Genomic DNA, 17,559 nt, shown 5'->3' on the forward strand with positions numbered 1-17,559 from the left:
TTTATTTGTATGTTTCTGTAAATAAATTATAATATTGATACAAATTGCGAAAGAGATGGAAATGGGGAATAAATGCGACTGAGATTTTTTATGTTAACTGTTTACTTTTTAATAATATTCCTACTTAATCTTAAGTGAACATAAATCTCTGTTCATTAACTTAGCAAGACGTCCTCAAGATAACTTAGCGTTAACACCGATCAAAGTATGAGCTTGAATAATTCAGACCAATATCAGCGTTAGCTAATTGCTGCAGCGGGTTGCTGCAATCTGACTGAATAGGAGATGACAGCCGCGTCGCTGCGGCGCGGGGGCACGCGAGGGCACGCGGGGGGCACGAGGGGGCACGCGGGGGCGCCGCTGAAAACCTTTTAATATGAAATGAACCGAAAATTGGTATGTGTCAAACGGCATTATTAGGTGGAATCACATAGAGTTGTGATTTGTTAACACTTTATTGAAAATTCACCATTCTAAGTTTCTGACGTGATTCTACGTTTTCTTATTCATTTCCCAAAAAGGTTCTACTTTTGTTCTTTCTGATATAAAAAATTATGCTAAAAAAAATTAAATAATATTGCAAACTTACGTTTAATTTTTACTTAGAACATATTGTACACTACCCAAGAATTATTTTTTTCACTTGTCTTTGTCGAAAGATGGCAGAATAAAACAAACTCTAATTAATGTTAACTATTTCATTTTTAAACTCGCCTAAAAATCTGACAGTAAAAAAAAAATATTTTTTTAAAACCTAACACACAGCTCTTTAAGATATACCGATAGAATCAGTCGCCGCGTGGAACTAGCCAAGTACTAAATAATTATAGTTGAACGCGCGTAATTACGTATTATAGAGATGAGTTTTGCCTGCGCCCGTGTCTGTGTGCGCACTTTACATTCATACAAACGCCCGATTATGAGCCAGGCTAATTTCACCTTTCAAGTGTTTTTAATTTTTAAATTCAAGGAAATTGTAACGTGAAATTTTGTATTTCAATTTAAAAGAAATATTAATAAAATTAAAAGATTTTATGGTAGTACCAATTACCCATATAATTAATGGGTTTTTAACAAATTCCGTTTTCTTGTTTAATACGATTGGTCAATTGAAAATAATTTAGTTACATTTTAAATTTATTTTATATGTTTTTATTTAAACCAGTAAACCAGCGCTTGACCACGATCTCATCTAAACTTAGTGAAGATGTCGAAAAAATCGAAATTCACATTGGTACGGCAAGATTCGAACCCAAGATCTGTCGACAAGTCAAGTGCTCAAACTCCTGAGCCACCAACGTACGTTTCTCACTTGAGTTGAAATGCTTAAAGGAAATATTAGTATGTTAAAAAAATCTACTAATGTTTAAAAAACCTTAGTGAGAAATATCTGAAGGCGGCAGTGGGGTTGTATAATAATTGCAATTATAATTAGGCTGCTATAACAGCCTCGCTGAGTGTTCGCGTAATGCGTTACACAGTTTTGAAAATTTGATAACTTTATCCAAATTCGTAGGTCGTAGGACACGTTTGGGAAATCTCGGCCTCTCATTATTGCTTCTATCGCAGCCCAGGGGGCGCTGACAGCGCGCTAATGTAGCCACGCGCACCTTGAGCCTACGAGAACTAAGAAATTTTTTGATGTGGCATTCATACTTAATTTAGTAACATCAAAGTTCACGACATACTTGACTTTTTATATTATTACACTCTTAGAGACAAACCTTTAATACTGCAATGTCAATACAAAGATATTAAACGATGTCTGTTTAACAATTGATTCACTAAAACATTATTATTATTATTATTATTGAAGATGGGATTTACTTTCATTAAAAGTCGAATTATTTATAAACATTTTTCTTCATCAAAATGTCTCATTCCGAGGTAAAGAATGCCGCATCCATATTTTTTTACATCAACAATTCTAAACCGGAGAACGGTCCAGAGTTGAGAATCACTAGAGCCCTTAAGTGACAAGTTGGAGATGGATTTTTGCTGTAACCGGGTGAAATGTACACGTATCGGCCGTATTTATGCCACCAGAGTGCGCCTCCAGCGAGCCTCATGTCTGGCTTCATTAACAAGTTCCTAATGGTAAGAGATGTTGAAAGGAAGTCACGAGATACATAGACATTAGAGCTTATATTACGTAAAAAGAAACAGCGTGTCTACACACCTGAACTATCTATCTAGATGGTCGCACAACTGTTTGGTCTTCCTTGGATTCTTAGCTTATATGGTACACTACTCGATTTTTAGTTGTGCAACTAAACAGTTGAATTGGCTGCGAAACAATTGACAATCAAATTAGTTTACACAAGATTAGTTGATTAATTATTTCGTAATAGCTTTCGCCCCCGACTCCGGCCGCGCAGAATTCAAAAGTAACATAAGTAACCTATGTGTTCTTCCAGACTATCCTCTACATCTATGCCAAATTAATTCAAGATCCGTTCAGACGTTTAGACTAGAAAATCTATCAAACAATTATCCATCTAAACTATCGCATTTATAATATTAGGAAGACGTATAACATTAACAAGAGATTACAACTTTCTTACAACAATGCACATACAAACAAAACAATCTATTCAAATTTGTGTGTCGCGAGATGGCGCTGCGATAACTCTCACTTATTAATAATAAGAATTATAACTAAAGTTCGTTGAAAAACGCCCATTAAGTGATAAGTTATTAGCTGAGATAAATAACGGGTAACAGCATCCGCACACCTTGCGTCCAAAGTGCTCCAACTTTGCAACATTAAGAGCAAAAACACCGGCTTCCCGAGTCGGTCGGATTAACGAAATGTGTCTGTCACAGTTCCAAATTAATTGGACTTTGTTAAGTAAACAATATCATTTTATTAGCATAAAGTATAAAGGTGGATTCACACTGCACACTATAATGCTAAGCTTTGATTTTATTACTTACTAGTGGTTCCCGCGACATCGCCCATGTAAAAATAAGAAGATTTTTTGCCTATGTTATAGTGCAAGAGTTTTTGCAATTGGTCCAGTAGTTTTTGAGTTATTTCAATACATGTAAAATTACAAATCTTTCCCCTTTATGATATTAATATAGATTGACTATTAGAATACAGATTAAGAGCGGGACCACACCTTTGACTAAACTCAGAACTGTTGTACGATTGTCGATTGTTTCGCAGCCTCCAACTGTTTAGTTCTTCTTCTTCTTCTCTCCATTACTGGAGGTTGGCCGTCAGCTCAGCGAATCTCACCCTGTCCTGTGCCAAGCGAAATAGTTGTTCTACGCTGGCGATACTTTTTAGTTAGATTTAGATAACTGTTTAGTTGCACAACTAAAAATCGAGTAGAGCACCTTCATATAAGCTCATAGGAATCAAAACTCGGCAAAATAGTTGATTCCGAGTGCGGTAGTAAATGATGTTTTAAACTGTGTTTTTTCTTTATTGTGTATACGTCTTTACACTCTTAATAAAGTCGCCGATGACAAGTCGAGGCGAGTCGCAGCCAAGTTGAACAGTTAACGCCCTTTTTCGAGACATTCTAAGTTTTTATTACAAAAGATACTTCTAAATTGATACATGAAGCCGTTACAAACATTCGGTTCAACAAAAGCTTTTAGAACTTTTTATATCAAGTAAGATTCAAAAAACGTTAATTATTTGGTTAAAAATTGTAATTCATTAACAAAAGAATAGTAGAACTGAATAATACTACCGTTTTTTACCACTTGATTTGTATTAGACCGATAATCTTAAAGGGGGTTTATTCAAACACTAGCTTTCACCCGCGCGTAATTATAAAAATATAAAACAATATTGAGTAGCCTATGTGTTCTTCCAGACTATCCTCTACGTCTATATTAAATTTCACCGAAATAGGTATAGCCGTTTAGGCTACAAACTCTAACAAACATCCATCAAAAAATTCGCATTTATAATATTAGTATGAAATTTGATTGATTAAAATCAAAAGTTTGTTTCAAGAAACTCTTTGTCTAAATGTATAATATTAGCATACGTCAAACAGACAATAATATTATAATAACAAAGCCGATCTCAATAAATTAAACATTAAAAGCCTTACAATGTAACTTCAAGAGTCGTTAAAATCTTTGAGATGTCAACGCGAGACCCCGAGCTCGCGGCCGCTAACTTGTGCAAGAAACAATGCAAATGAACCGGAAAACTTTTAATTTACAATATAATTTATAGAAGAACGAATAAAAAACATTTGTAATTTGATTTTAATTAAAATAATCGATAATTTTCTAACATTTAAAAGGCTTTTATTTAACTAGTGCGTACTAAATTTCGTACTAAACAGCATTGTTAAACGCTAATTATGTTAGAAAGAATTTACTGCAAATTTTCTAGTAACTAGATATTCCCTACGGATGTGCTTATGTGTAGATTTAGGGCCTGTCCCACCGAACTGTAAATTGTCTGATAACAATCCATTGTGTAAAATATTTGATGGAAATATCGGATTTTGTTACCTTATCTGACATTAATCACAAATGGACAATTTCCCAATTTTAGAGCGTCGGTGGCTCAGTGGTTTGTACACTTGACTTGTAATCTACAGGTCTTGGGTTCGAATCCCGCCATGTGCCAATGTGATTTTTCGAATTTTCATATGTATATAATTTACCCGACGTTCTTACGCTGAAGAAAAACATCGTGATGCAACCTGCACCTATCGGCGAAGAAATTCAAAGATATGTGTGAAGTCAACCAACCCGCAAAAGGCCAGCGTGGTTGACTATGGCCTAGTCACCCCGTATTAGGGTAGGCTCCTAGCCCCTCGGTGGGGACATATAGTGAGCTGGTGATGATGATGATTTCCCAGCTACATTTAACCATTGGTTAGTGTTTTTCGTTCAATACTTTTACAAAATTCGTTTCCCAACTACGTAACTTGAGTTTTACTACGTTGAAACTTAGATCAACCTAACACTAATGATTCAATATGTAATGATAAAAGTAACGGAAACTTTAGAAACCGAGCATAAGAGATTGTTCATATCATTGATTCTATGTGTTGTGAGATTGTCTTCGAACTTATGTAGAATACGTTAAGTAAAAAAACAAGCATAGATTATAAAGAAAGAAATTCGTTTATTAAAAAAAAAAACATGTGCATTCATTCGTTACGTGTTGCGGTGTGTACCGAAGTGCCGGTTTCCAATGAATCCTTAAACCACGGAGTTGTACAGAATAGCGAAAAAACATTAACTATAATAGTAACTTCATCATACTGCATGTTTATTCTTATGACTACATCTTACGTCTACCTTTATCGTAATTTGCAAACCCCCAATACAGCGATGTATTAACATAAAACAATACTTAAAATTCCCGTCCGCTCCCTTTCTTAAACTTTATTAGAAGATATCTCGAAGATAACTCGGTGAAATATAAATAAAATGACAATAGAATAATTACACGAACAAAGCGGGATTCGCCTCAGAATAACCCTTTATATCGTTCCTGTTTTCCAACACGACACAATGTCACTTCCTTGCTTAAGAAAACGTTGGGAAACTTTGACTTTGAAGAGACAGGAACCGACAACCGACAGTTATCCCCTCTGTAAAATTAAAACGAATAACTATATTCAAAATCGTAGATGTTCGTAAAGTCGTAAGTCGTATCAATTTTACTTGTATGTTTACCATTCTGATCGCTTGCGATAATTTTCAGGAATTTGAATAACAGCAGCTATTTGCCTAGTCCGTTCCTCTATAGTCAAAGTACAGATTGCAGGGGCACGCTGAGACACAAAGTTTTCTGTGTGCATTTGGTAATCTTCATTGATAATAGATTTTATATCAATGTTTTAAAGACTATTTTTACTTGTACAAACATTTGGGGGAGGTGGCCTTAATGTAAATTAGATGCAATATTTAAGTTTGTACAGAATCTTCACTAAGAGACTTGAAGTAATAAACGATTCAAAACCTTTCTTCAATAAAAAGCCCTACAACTACGACACCTTTTAGGCTATATATTTTCACGCTATTAAACTTAGGGGGTATATAAATTGAAAAAAAAACCTTTAAAAGGAAAACGGATTTTTGACATTTGACAATTGAGAATTTGACTAATGTAAGTAAAGTTTTTATAATTTCATGCGGATGAAGCCGGATGGGAACAGCGAGTGCACAAATCAACATGGATCTTTGTAGTGCACAAGAGATATTCGTATCGTGGCGTGTCTGCCTGTGATGCAGTATTCAGTACGTCTGAATGGCGTCTATTAGGGCGTGTGTACACTGACCGGAGACGTTTCTTTCAATGCTCTGACCGGCGCGCACTCAATAGGACATCATTACGTGACTGCGCTCGTGCTGCCTTCACTTTTATAATCAAGTTTTATTCCTTCTTTATTTATTTATTTTTAGTAAATCAACTATTAAGGTACAAAGTAGTAAACTCTTTTATTTGTAACCTAAATTGCTAAACGGATTTCGGTGAAATTTGGCATTTATGTAGAGGATAGTCTGTAGAAAACGTACTTTTTTTAATTTCACTCGGACAGAGTCGCAGAGAAAGTAAGTAAATATTTCTATATGAAGTCTTTGGTAGTAGAAAAATAAAATGTTCCGTTTGTCAATAATAAATGTGTAACAATTACCGCCAGTAGCGGTTCCAGTTACTTGCCGATGTAAACGCGGCATATACAATCGCTCTCAGTCAACATTTGTCCAGCCGAATGACCACGGAATGACCAGCCTCCTTGTGTCAGCTGCATTCGGATACAAAAACAACTTTTGAATACGATCATCTTTTGATCAATGCTCAACAACCTCAAAGTTCTAAGACATGTTTGTTAGCAAAATACAGGACAATCTCCGTTTAGATTTGTATTTGTCTTCCATTGTCGATCTCAATACGCGACCACCGTTACTGGTTATATGAGCTCATCAAGTACTGTTTGAGTGCTGTGTTGACACAAAGTTACAACCCTGCTTATTGAACAAGTTGCCAACTATGTTTATTACATGGTTGCGGGGTCTCAACTATTTATAATATAGCCTAGCAATTAAACTTAAGAACTGATGATGTTTTACTTGACAGACTTAGGGACAAGTAACAGAATACAGTCGAGGATTTAAGCAATGGTACACTACTGCTTGAACTTTTACTTACGTACGGTAGCCCTTAAAGAAAGGACTTCTTCTATCTCAATCTATCTCAACTGCCCCCTGTATCATAAACTGAACCATGTAATAGTAGTTAAGGGGAGGCTGAAAACCAGCGCGGCCTTCAGTGACAAGCTGGAAGCCGCATCAGCTGAGCCTTCTCCTTTTGTCTTTATTTTTTTTTTAGTAATATGATTTGAAAGTGTTCTTTTAAATTTTTTTTCGGTCAATAAATAGTGTTTTATTTATTATACCTTAGTGAAGATAAAAGGTTATCTTTCCTACACAATTCGCTTTTACGAAGGATCTTTTTTATAGTTTTATTTCACACTACATAGTATAAAATCAGCTACAAAATGGTTTCATTTCGAAATATCTGAGAGTCTTTAGAAATTTACTATTAGGTTATACAAACAGAACAGCTAGCGTATCGCTTACATTCAGCAAACAGCCTTTGAAGCTTTAAAGCTTTGTAGCTTATAGCTTACACAATATTTAGCAAAGCTCTCTATCTATGCCTTTTCTAATAACGCCCACAATACGTATTTTACAAAACCGTATACTTCGACAAAATGATCATCTTTTAGAGCTTGTTGGGAATTTATATTAGTAATGTTGGTTTACAGTAGTTTTTATTTATTTTATCATTACCTAAAGATTCCTTAATGTAAGGTTTAAGTAAATTTCAATGGAGTATAAGTCGAATTACGTAGATCGGAAACGCATTTCATGTTCTAACGAATAGTTAAACTTGGCTGGGAAACCGCCCATAAGAGTATTAATTTGACGGACCTATTCTAGTGTTTAGTCGTAAATAAGGCCTGAATACATTCTGGAACATGTAACAGTATAGTACAATCGCAATATTTCAACATATCTCGGCTGTAAGTCTTCTAATAAACGAAACTATAAATGTAAAAAATGTCATATACTAGCTGTTCCCATGCGACTTCTTCCGCATGTAATCACATTTGTCAAATTATCAATTGCAAATGTCAAAATGACATGACATGATGTCAAACCATGGCAACCTTGCTTCCTTGATGTTGGCAACAACTTATGGTCTCCACTTTAGGGTCCTAATCCAAAATATTTACTCCTAAGTTTAACAGCGTGAAAATATGTAGCCTAACGTGACGTAAGTGATTTAATTAAGGAAAGAATTATTCAAAAATATGTTGTAATTGCTGACATCTTTGGCAACAAAGAAGTGTGTGTTTACGCTTTATTATAATAGTATAGATATCTCAGCTGTAAATCTTCTATTAAACAAAATATGAATTTAGAAAACACCATATATTTATGCTAATTTATCAAAGTTTCACATTGTAAATCGTTTCAGAACAGCTAATAAATGTCCAAGTCAAACAGTAGCAAGTTTAGCGGCATGTACGAATTGATTAGAGCAAATCAAATAGCCCTCCGCCACACACTGCTAGCTGACGGAAATCTTTGTGTTCACTTTGTAGGGTGACCATTAAACCCCACGTTATCGACAATTGACGTTTTTTTGAAGAATCAGTAATTTGTATAGGTGTTAACAAAGAAAATACACTTAGATAGAAAATTATACTCAATTCAATTCGTTATAAAAACGACTATAATTTAACATTTGTCATATATGCCAGATATACGTTTATAACATGCCAGATATGATTGTTCCACTGTACTGGGGTAATAATTTATCTGCATTTTGTATTATAAATTCGAAAAATTAGGTAAATGGACGACTATTACTAAGGATATTTTTAAAACAGATCTCTGTGAAATTTGACACTGATGTAGAACGAAAAAAGAACAAATAAGGTACCTAGCATTTTTTTATTCCGCACTAGTAAAGTTGCGGGTTAAAGCTAGTTATTTAATAATAGCTCGAACTTGAATTTCTATTATCCAGCAATATCACAAATAATAATTTCGATAACACATCCGCGTTTAACAAAAATCATTGTCACCTAAAACTTGAACATCTCAAGTGTACGGGAAGTGTTTGCTATTCAAGTTACTGACCTGTATTGACCGTGCGGCCTCCGCACGTGTTTAACTGAACAGTTTGCCAGTTATTAGAGTACAAACATGTTCTAATTGATGTTTGCGGAGGTTACCGAGGTGGCGAGTTATGCGGGAGTACGACCGACAAGTGTCTGTACTAACTTATAAAGTACTTTGAATTCAACTTGGATCAGAAAGCATTGATTCCTTGTTCTAAACAACAGTACTTAAGAGAAACTAAAATGTACATAAGGTAATCTAGACAATTAAGTCATTGAATAATGCACTTTTTTACTATTTATCCTTTTACGACTAATACTGATCCATTTTTCACGTTTTTTAGAATATAAGTTGCGCTTACCATGCTAAGTTTTTTAAATTAGATTCAGTATTGGCCCGACATGTCGCAAGCTAGATGAATAAAAGACTTCGTATTATTTATAAATGCTACAAAATCATGCCTACTTTAGCAGTTAAGAACATTTATATGAAATTATCAGCACCCTCAAACAAAACTCCACTAATTCATAAATAAAACTCTATTCACCGTCAATCATAAACAGTTATCTTTATCGAATAATTGAAATCGCGATCTAAATGAAAATATTAACAACGAAAACCTTTTCGGTTAATGAAAGAGGTCGCACTAATCATTCGCCGTCAGCCGTCAACCGTAGCGGATACAAATCGCCGGTCGGCATACGATCCGGTCTACCACTCTATCAGAATCATTAAAAATAACGCGTCGAGGACACTAGCCACGGCATTCGATGGATACGCCCAAATTTCCATCAAACATATGACTGCGCACAATACACAAGCGATGGCGGATTAGGTTTTTTTATATGAGAAAGGGGCAAACGAGCGGCGGGAACACAGATGCGTTGCCGGCCTTTGAGAAAATTGTAGGCTCGCTTCTTGAAAGACCCATGGTACATGTTTTTTTTACAGTCTTCGTCGCGATACGACAATAGCGCCCCATAAGCCAAAACTAACAAATCTAAATTATCTAGTTAACTTGTTTCTTAAACAAATGTCGGCCAACACCATTCTGGCCTCGTTCTTAGTCATGATAGTGTTTAAGTGACCGACATTACACACATAAGCCTCAAAATAATTAAATCTGAAATGCTCGCTCACAACACACTCCAATTCCACACAGGTAAATGTTTCTAAATTCAGCAAGATTGTGAAATTTTTTCGTGTTTTTTTTTTTGGGCACAACGTTTTGAAGAAATTCTTAATCCATCTAATATCAGTCATATAACTTAAATATTTTACAACACCCAAGCCTATAGAGAAAGAAAATATACTACTAACTAAACGTCAGAGTCTACTTTTGTAACAAAAGAAGTGATACATAATGAAGCTATTGATAATTAAACGAAACTCTTTGCAACTGTTAGTCAAAATCGCTACCGCTTCTCCCTCAGGCGGCAGCATCGCATGCCACGGCGCGCCCAGTTCGTATAGAGTACGATATGCAAATATGGGACATAAAGGTAATATTTCGTGATAGCGGCGCGGTAATTAATAAAATATGTCCTGTTCGAGGCATTATTTGGGCGCGGATTCCGACGAACGGCGACTACACGTATTAGACGCGATTGCTTTGCACGAATGATTTATGCGCGGGCGTGACTTTGTTGGCCTTAATTATTTGATATATTTCCATATGTTTTATTTATTATTACTCAGAGCTTCAAATACACGATACACTAAGCGCACTGTAAAATAAATATAACATAACTGTGTAGTCGCCTTTGATTTTTATAAGCTTATACTGAGGTGCGCACAACTCGATTTTTAGTTGTGCAAACAGATAAATTGGCTACGAACCAATTGACAATCGCACATCTGTTTTGCGATAGTTAAATAAAAGGTGTCGGCCCGCTCTAAGCTTAACTACGTTTAATTCGATTTACTTAAAACATTGACGCTTTAATTAGTTTTATTGATTTAAAATACTAATTTTACAGCTAACAGACAAGCTGTATTCTAGAATGATCCACCTTTCTAAACTATTCCAATTTCAGTTTGATAGAAGTAGTTAGTTTGGTCTATTCTGTCGAAGAATCACAGCTGTTGGTTTAAGGACAGCACAATTAGCCTATAAACGCGTAGTGTGATTGTTTTCAATTACAAAAATCAATAAAAAAGGTAGTTACTCTATAATGAACCGCATAAACGAAAGCGTACCAACATAAAAATACCAATGTGTTTAACGAGGGTTTATGTTGGTAGCGCTGTAGCGTGTTCGCATGCTCGTGGTCAATTAACGCATCGGGAATTTCGGTTCCAGCGACATCAAGTTAATTTGATTTAACGATCGAGTTTTCGGCAAGAGAATTGTTAATGGCCGAATGAGGTGTGGTATTTGGATTAGGGGAAGCAATCACTATGTTCGCCAAATTACGTTAACAAATGTAAAAAACCATGACAATTACATGCCGCACATTAGGTAATTACAATTGTAGATTTTGTTAATTTGCATAAAAACAATATACATTCAAATACTAAAATCTTCAAATTACAAACATCTTGTATAAAACCTTTATAAAGACGTTTACAAACTAGCTTTTGTCTGCGACTATGTCCGTGCGAAATCTATACTTTTATACTATATAATATAATAAAGCATAAACACACACTTCTTTGTTGCCTAAGATGTCAGCAATCACAGCATATTTTCGAATAACTCTTTTTTAATAAAAAGCCCTACACTTACGTCACGCTTTGGCTATGTATTTTCACGCCGTTGAACTTAGGGGTAAATATTTTTGATAAAAACCCTAATGTGGTAAAGAGACCATAAGTTGCTGCCAACATTAAGGAAACAAGATTGTCAAGATTTGTCATGTCATGTCAGTTTGATATTTGCAATTGATAATTTGACAAATGTAAACAATAAAATAAAATTTTCATTATTTCATGCGGATAAAGCCGCATGGGAACAGCTAGTTAAAAATAAATTACTAAATAGCCTATTTATTCTTCTACAACTGTGCCAAATTTCATCGAGATCCATTAAGCTGTTTTAAGCATATGTGGCAACAAACATCTATATATCCAAACTTTCTCATTTACAATATCAATAAATATGTTAAGTCATTTAGCCTATAATGGAAATGGCTTAATTATAATCTCTTAAATAATAAATATCGTCACGATATTTCGCCAACGTAGGCTCGCGTCACGTGAGGTCATGACGGAGCACCTTTAACCCTTTTTTAATCAACAGTAACAGAAACTATTAACAAACACTAAGTCATTGTTATTTCTTGAAATCATTGAATTACATTTAAGGTGTGGATTTGTTAGTAATAAATTATATCTTATCTCACGTCATGACAATGGGATTTGTTTTTGTTTTTAATTTCAGTAATAGATTCATACAAAGGATTTTGTTGATTTTTTTACATGTAAAGGCGAAATAAGTGAAAATGTTTATGATCCGTCGCAGCTGAGAGAATTAACTAAAAATGTTCGTTGTAACATTTTAGTAAAGTTTGCTTGTTAATCTATGTTAAAGATTTTTTGCAATGTTCAAGTTTTCTAATGAGATATTTAGTCATACTATATTTTTATAAGTTACGACAGAAATAACACTAAACTAAACCCGTTCTTTTAACATACATCAAGACATCTTAAACTAATAATTCAATATTAAAATCGACGTTTAATTTTAACTCGATAAACTACAGTTAACGTTCAAACATGAAAATGTTAACGAAATGCATTTTCAGCGGAGTGAAACTCTATTCAAAACATCCGAATTCGCGACGGCAGCAAGCTTCATTGAAAAATAATCCTAGCCATACGCAGGTTAAAAATACAAGTCCTCCGGTACACGGGCACTCACATCTCGACATCGGTCGTTCATTTTTGATGAGGAATCTTTTGATATCCCCTCCCCCGGCGACCCCCTGGCTCAGATAATACGTGAGACACATTGACAACATGCGTGTCGAACTTGTGATTTGAGATTCTTATTCAATAATGACATAAATAACAACAGACGCGTGATTAAAAAGGTGTACCACGAAAACTTTGTTTTTTTTTTTCTGACATAACGAAGATTTTAAATAATCTATCGCTTGTTTTATTTACACTGTACTGTAATGCATGTCCCGTAGGAAGTGAAAAAAATTTGCTCTTTTCATTCGGAAAATAAATTATAATGGTCAATCAATCAATTAAGAATAATCGTTCATTTATTTAGAATTTCCGTATGTTGCTTAATATGTTATAAATTGTTCAATTTATTATCCCAAATAACATTTCGTTAGGCAAACATGCGGACAGTGTGTCACATAGAAAAAACCCCCACTCAGCGTTGGTCGTATTGAAATTTTTGAATATGGCAACACTCGAGCATCCGCCACTCGAGTGTATCCCAAAATTTTCGGCGTAATTATACAACCGAGAGCCTCTCGATTTTAGTTCGGTGCAACTACGTTTGCCGCGCGGCGTTGTCTGCAGATTGTGCTACAATTTGAATTACAATTTTGTAATGTAATGCAGTCAAGTAAATTTATTAATACCAAATTTAGATCATTAATAAAAGTAACGTCAAAGTAAAATAATAGCTATATAATACAAAACTTAAGTTATCAAAGAGGATTAACTAAATGATGTTTATGAAACTAATATCCAGTTTCCCAGCTACGTTTAACCATTCATTAGCGTTCGGTTCGATAAATTTTTAAAATGCGTTTCCCGACTACGTAACTTGAATTTAACTACTTTGATTTTAGTAATACTAATGAATCATTAGATAATGATAAAATTACTTAAAACTTTAGCAACCTAGCATAAATATAAATATCTATAACATACATACAGACATGTAAATATTCTTTTGGATCTAGATAATCCCTTGTGGGAAGCGAGGAGTCCAAAGAGAATCAGCCATGTCGGACGGTTTGAAGTGGCAGTTTTATTTCCGAAACGAATGTAAAAACTCTTTCACAAATACCACAAAGATACTCTTAAATACATTTCTATGTTACAATTCCGGACTATGTTTTGTAAAATATTTGTTTTAAAATTGTATGCAATGAAATCATTTGAAGAAAACATGGAGTCAATAATTTTATTACTTAACTAGCTTTCGCTCGCGACTCCGTCCGCGTGGAATTAAATAAAACAAAAGTGAGTAGCCTATGTGTTCTTCCTGACAATCCTCTACATCTATACCAAATTTCATCGAAATCCGTTTAGCTGTTCAGGCTACAAACTCTAACAAACATCCATCTAAACTTTCGCATTTATAGTATTAGTATGATTATAAAAAAAAATGTTTAAGTTTTTTGGCGTTTTTACTAAGAATATATAATTAATTGTTACGCAAGAATATTATTAAACATTTACAAGAATGATTATGTGAAAACTATAATGAAAAGCAGTTTCAATATTTCACAATATTAACTTATCGTAAACTTATCGAATGTGAGCTTCGCAGTTTTAATAGAATCAAATACGTCATCTATTTGATGGTTTGAAGATAAGATATGAGGGATAAAACAACCTACGGCAGTAGTTGATCAGTCTGACAGTTTCTTAAATGATTTTACATCCGCACACTTGACTAAACTATCGCAAAATTGTTTAGTGTCACTTTGATTCCTGTGAGGTTATATGGTGGTCACAATACTCGATTTTTAGTTGTGAAACAACCGACAATCGCACAATAGTTATTCAATTGTTTAGTCAAAGGTGTACGTCCGCTCTAAACGAAACCAAGGCTACATAATATAAAATTTGTAATTTTAAACAAATCGTGCATAGAACAACTACACTATGTTTCTTGGTTATGTAGTTATCTAATAGCGAAAGAATTTTAAAATCGCCAAGTCTTTCAAATTTATTAAATAAATAAATATTGTTGGAATGTCGCATCTAGAAAGAACTAACTCGATGATTGGATCGTGTAGTTTTTATTGGCCAAAGTCAGCGTTCAAGTTTCATGTGTCGAGTTAGCTTACCTTTCTTTTTACCGTGTTCTCATTTCCTGCTAATATTTTAGCACGACGTGCATTCCCACGGGATTCAGATGCACAAAGAATCCCTGCTATATCGAAATTATAATTATACTATTTGTTCCCGCATGGTTTCATCCGTAAAACATTTAATATTGAAATTCTTACGGTAAAGGAAAACATCGTGATGCAACCTGCACATATCGGCGAAGAAATTCAAAGATATGTGTGAAGTCGACCAATCCGCACTTGGCCAGCGTGGTTGACTATGGCCTAGACACCCCTTATTAGGGTAGGCTTCAAGCCCCTCGGTGGGGACGTATAGTGAGCTGGTGATGATGAAAATTAAAATCCACAAATGTCAACGAAGGCTTTTGCCATTGGCTAACAATAACCAATACCATAGTTGATTCTTTGCTGCTATTATTATAGGTTGTAGTTTTTGTTCCGTTCTAGTAATTTTCCAATTCATTCACTTTTTAAATCAAATATCGTTCAATATATAATCTAAAGTGTGTCGTAATTGTAGGGATTTCTATTATCAAAACCATTATTCAAAAATATGCTTTCATTGCTAAAATTACATAAGAAAGAAGTATTTTAGTTTAGTTAGATTATCTTCTGTATTAGGGCATAGATTATAAATATGCTTCAACAAATAATCTTTGGTGAATAACGAAACGCTTGGTCTATTCTACACATTTAAATAATCTTCCTAATATCCCTATCAAAGAAAATAATCCATTTTTATTCTGCAACGTTTGAATAAGAAATTGTTAAGTTCACCCCCACGCATCATCAACAGAAATGCAAAGAACTCATCTGCCAATATCAGTCGTATTCTTTGACAGATAGATGACATTTGCGCGGGAAAACGAACGTATTTGCGCGCCATTTAAAATGCAAAGAAACAATATCGAGTATGCATATTCTATTCCGGCGGCACCGCATCAGGATACTTTACGAGCGCACAGGGAAATACGACAATATCTCTTTTTTGAAAACAAAACGAAGAGACGAGAATTTATTATATAATACCATCAGACGCCATTTTTAATCACATACGAGAACAAACTTTGTGATGTGAAATATTACGTTATTTTACAATTTATGCATTTAGGTATTTACTCCTTTCTATTACATTATTTTTAGATTCATTTTACGAATTTAAGGCCGAATATTAAACCGACATTGTCCTAAATTTCAAATATCAATATTTTGATTGTAAGAGGCGCATACTATAAAAGTCTATAAAATTCGTTTCAGAATACAGAACAGTTTCGGCTGTTATATTTATATAGGTTTTTAAGTGCCACATACATTTTATGATTTGTTTTTAAATGGATTTGTGTAATACTTTAAATCAATAAAAACAACAAATCTGTAAGGAATTTTCAACCAATAACATCCCTTTTCATGTCCAAATCGAACAAGGGAAAATATGTTTTTCAAATACAACCCTCATGGAGGTCACAACTTGATGTTCGACAATTTTACATCAAATTCTATTCAATAGCAGGAAATATTGTTAGGGTTATGAGTGAGGGGAGACTTCCGACTGCCCGAATATGGTTTACAATGCTAAGAAATGTTAAGAGGTTACTTGAACACCCTAACATTGATTTCCTTTATTGCTTTAAGATGTTTTTTCATTATTTCAACCTACTGACAGAGTGTCGATATTAAGAATTTAAAAAATACAATAAGAAGTAGCATATGTGTTCTTCCAAACTATCCTCTACATCGAAATTTTTTTCTATGAAGAAATCTATTCAGCAGTAAGGCTACAAACTCTAACAAACATCGATTCATCTAAACTTTCTCTTCTATTCTAACTAATATTACAAATGCGAAATTTTAGATGGATGGATGGATGACGCTAGTGTTTGTAGCCTAAACTGATGTAGGGATATCTATGAAGTTTGGCATAGGCTAATAACTTTTGTTTTTTTACACGCAGACGGAATCGTGGGCAAAAGCATGTCTATAATATTAGTAAGATATAATTATGTTGAAGTCAATATCAAGCAGCGGTCAAATAGTTAACATGCGTCTTCAACTAATCAGGGTCTAACTATATTTTTAAAAACAAAACACTTTTATTGGCGCTAAAATATAAGAGTACGTAGCCAGTATCCGCAGTGTTGCCCATAAAAGCGTTGTCATTGCGTGAAAACGAATTATTAGGGGGCGAAATGCAATTTCCCCGTCCAAGGCACCGGCCAATATGTCTCCCAGACTCAGCCGTGGACCAAATGAATAAAAATCAACCACACGGACGCGGCCGTTTGTTACTTCCCGCGCAAACTGAGAGAAATGCGCGACCGGGTGCGGGACGGGAGGCCAGGGGAGTGTACTTCCCTGTCACTACGGAAATAAACATCCTTTTGAAAGTTTATTTGCGTTTCATCATTAAAATTTATTAATTGAATATCGTTGCATTTTGTTG

This window comes from Papilio polytes, unplaced genomic scaffold (assembly GCF_000836215.1).
Source record: "Papilio polytes unplaced genomic scaffold, Ppol_1.0 DF821322.1, whole genome shotgun sequence".
Taxonomy (NCBI): Eukaryota; Metazoa; Arthropoda; class Insecta; order Lepidoptera; family Papilionidae; genus Papilio; species Papilio polytes.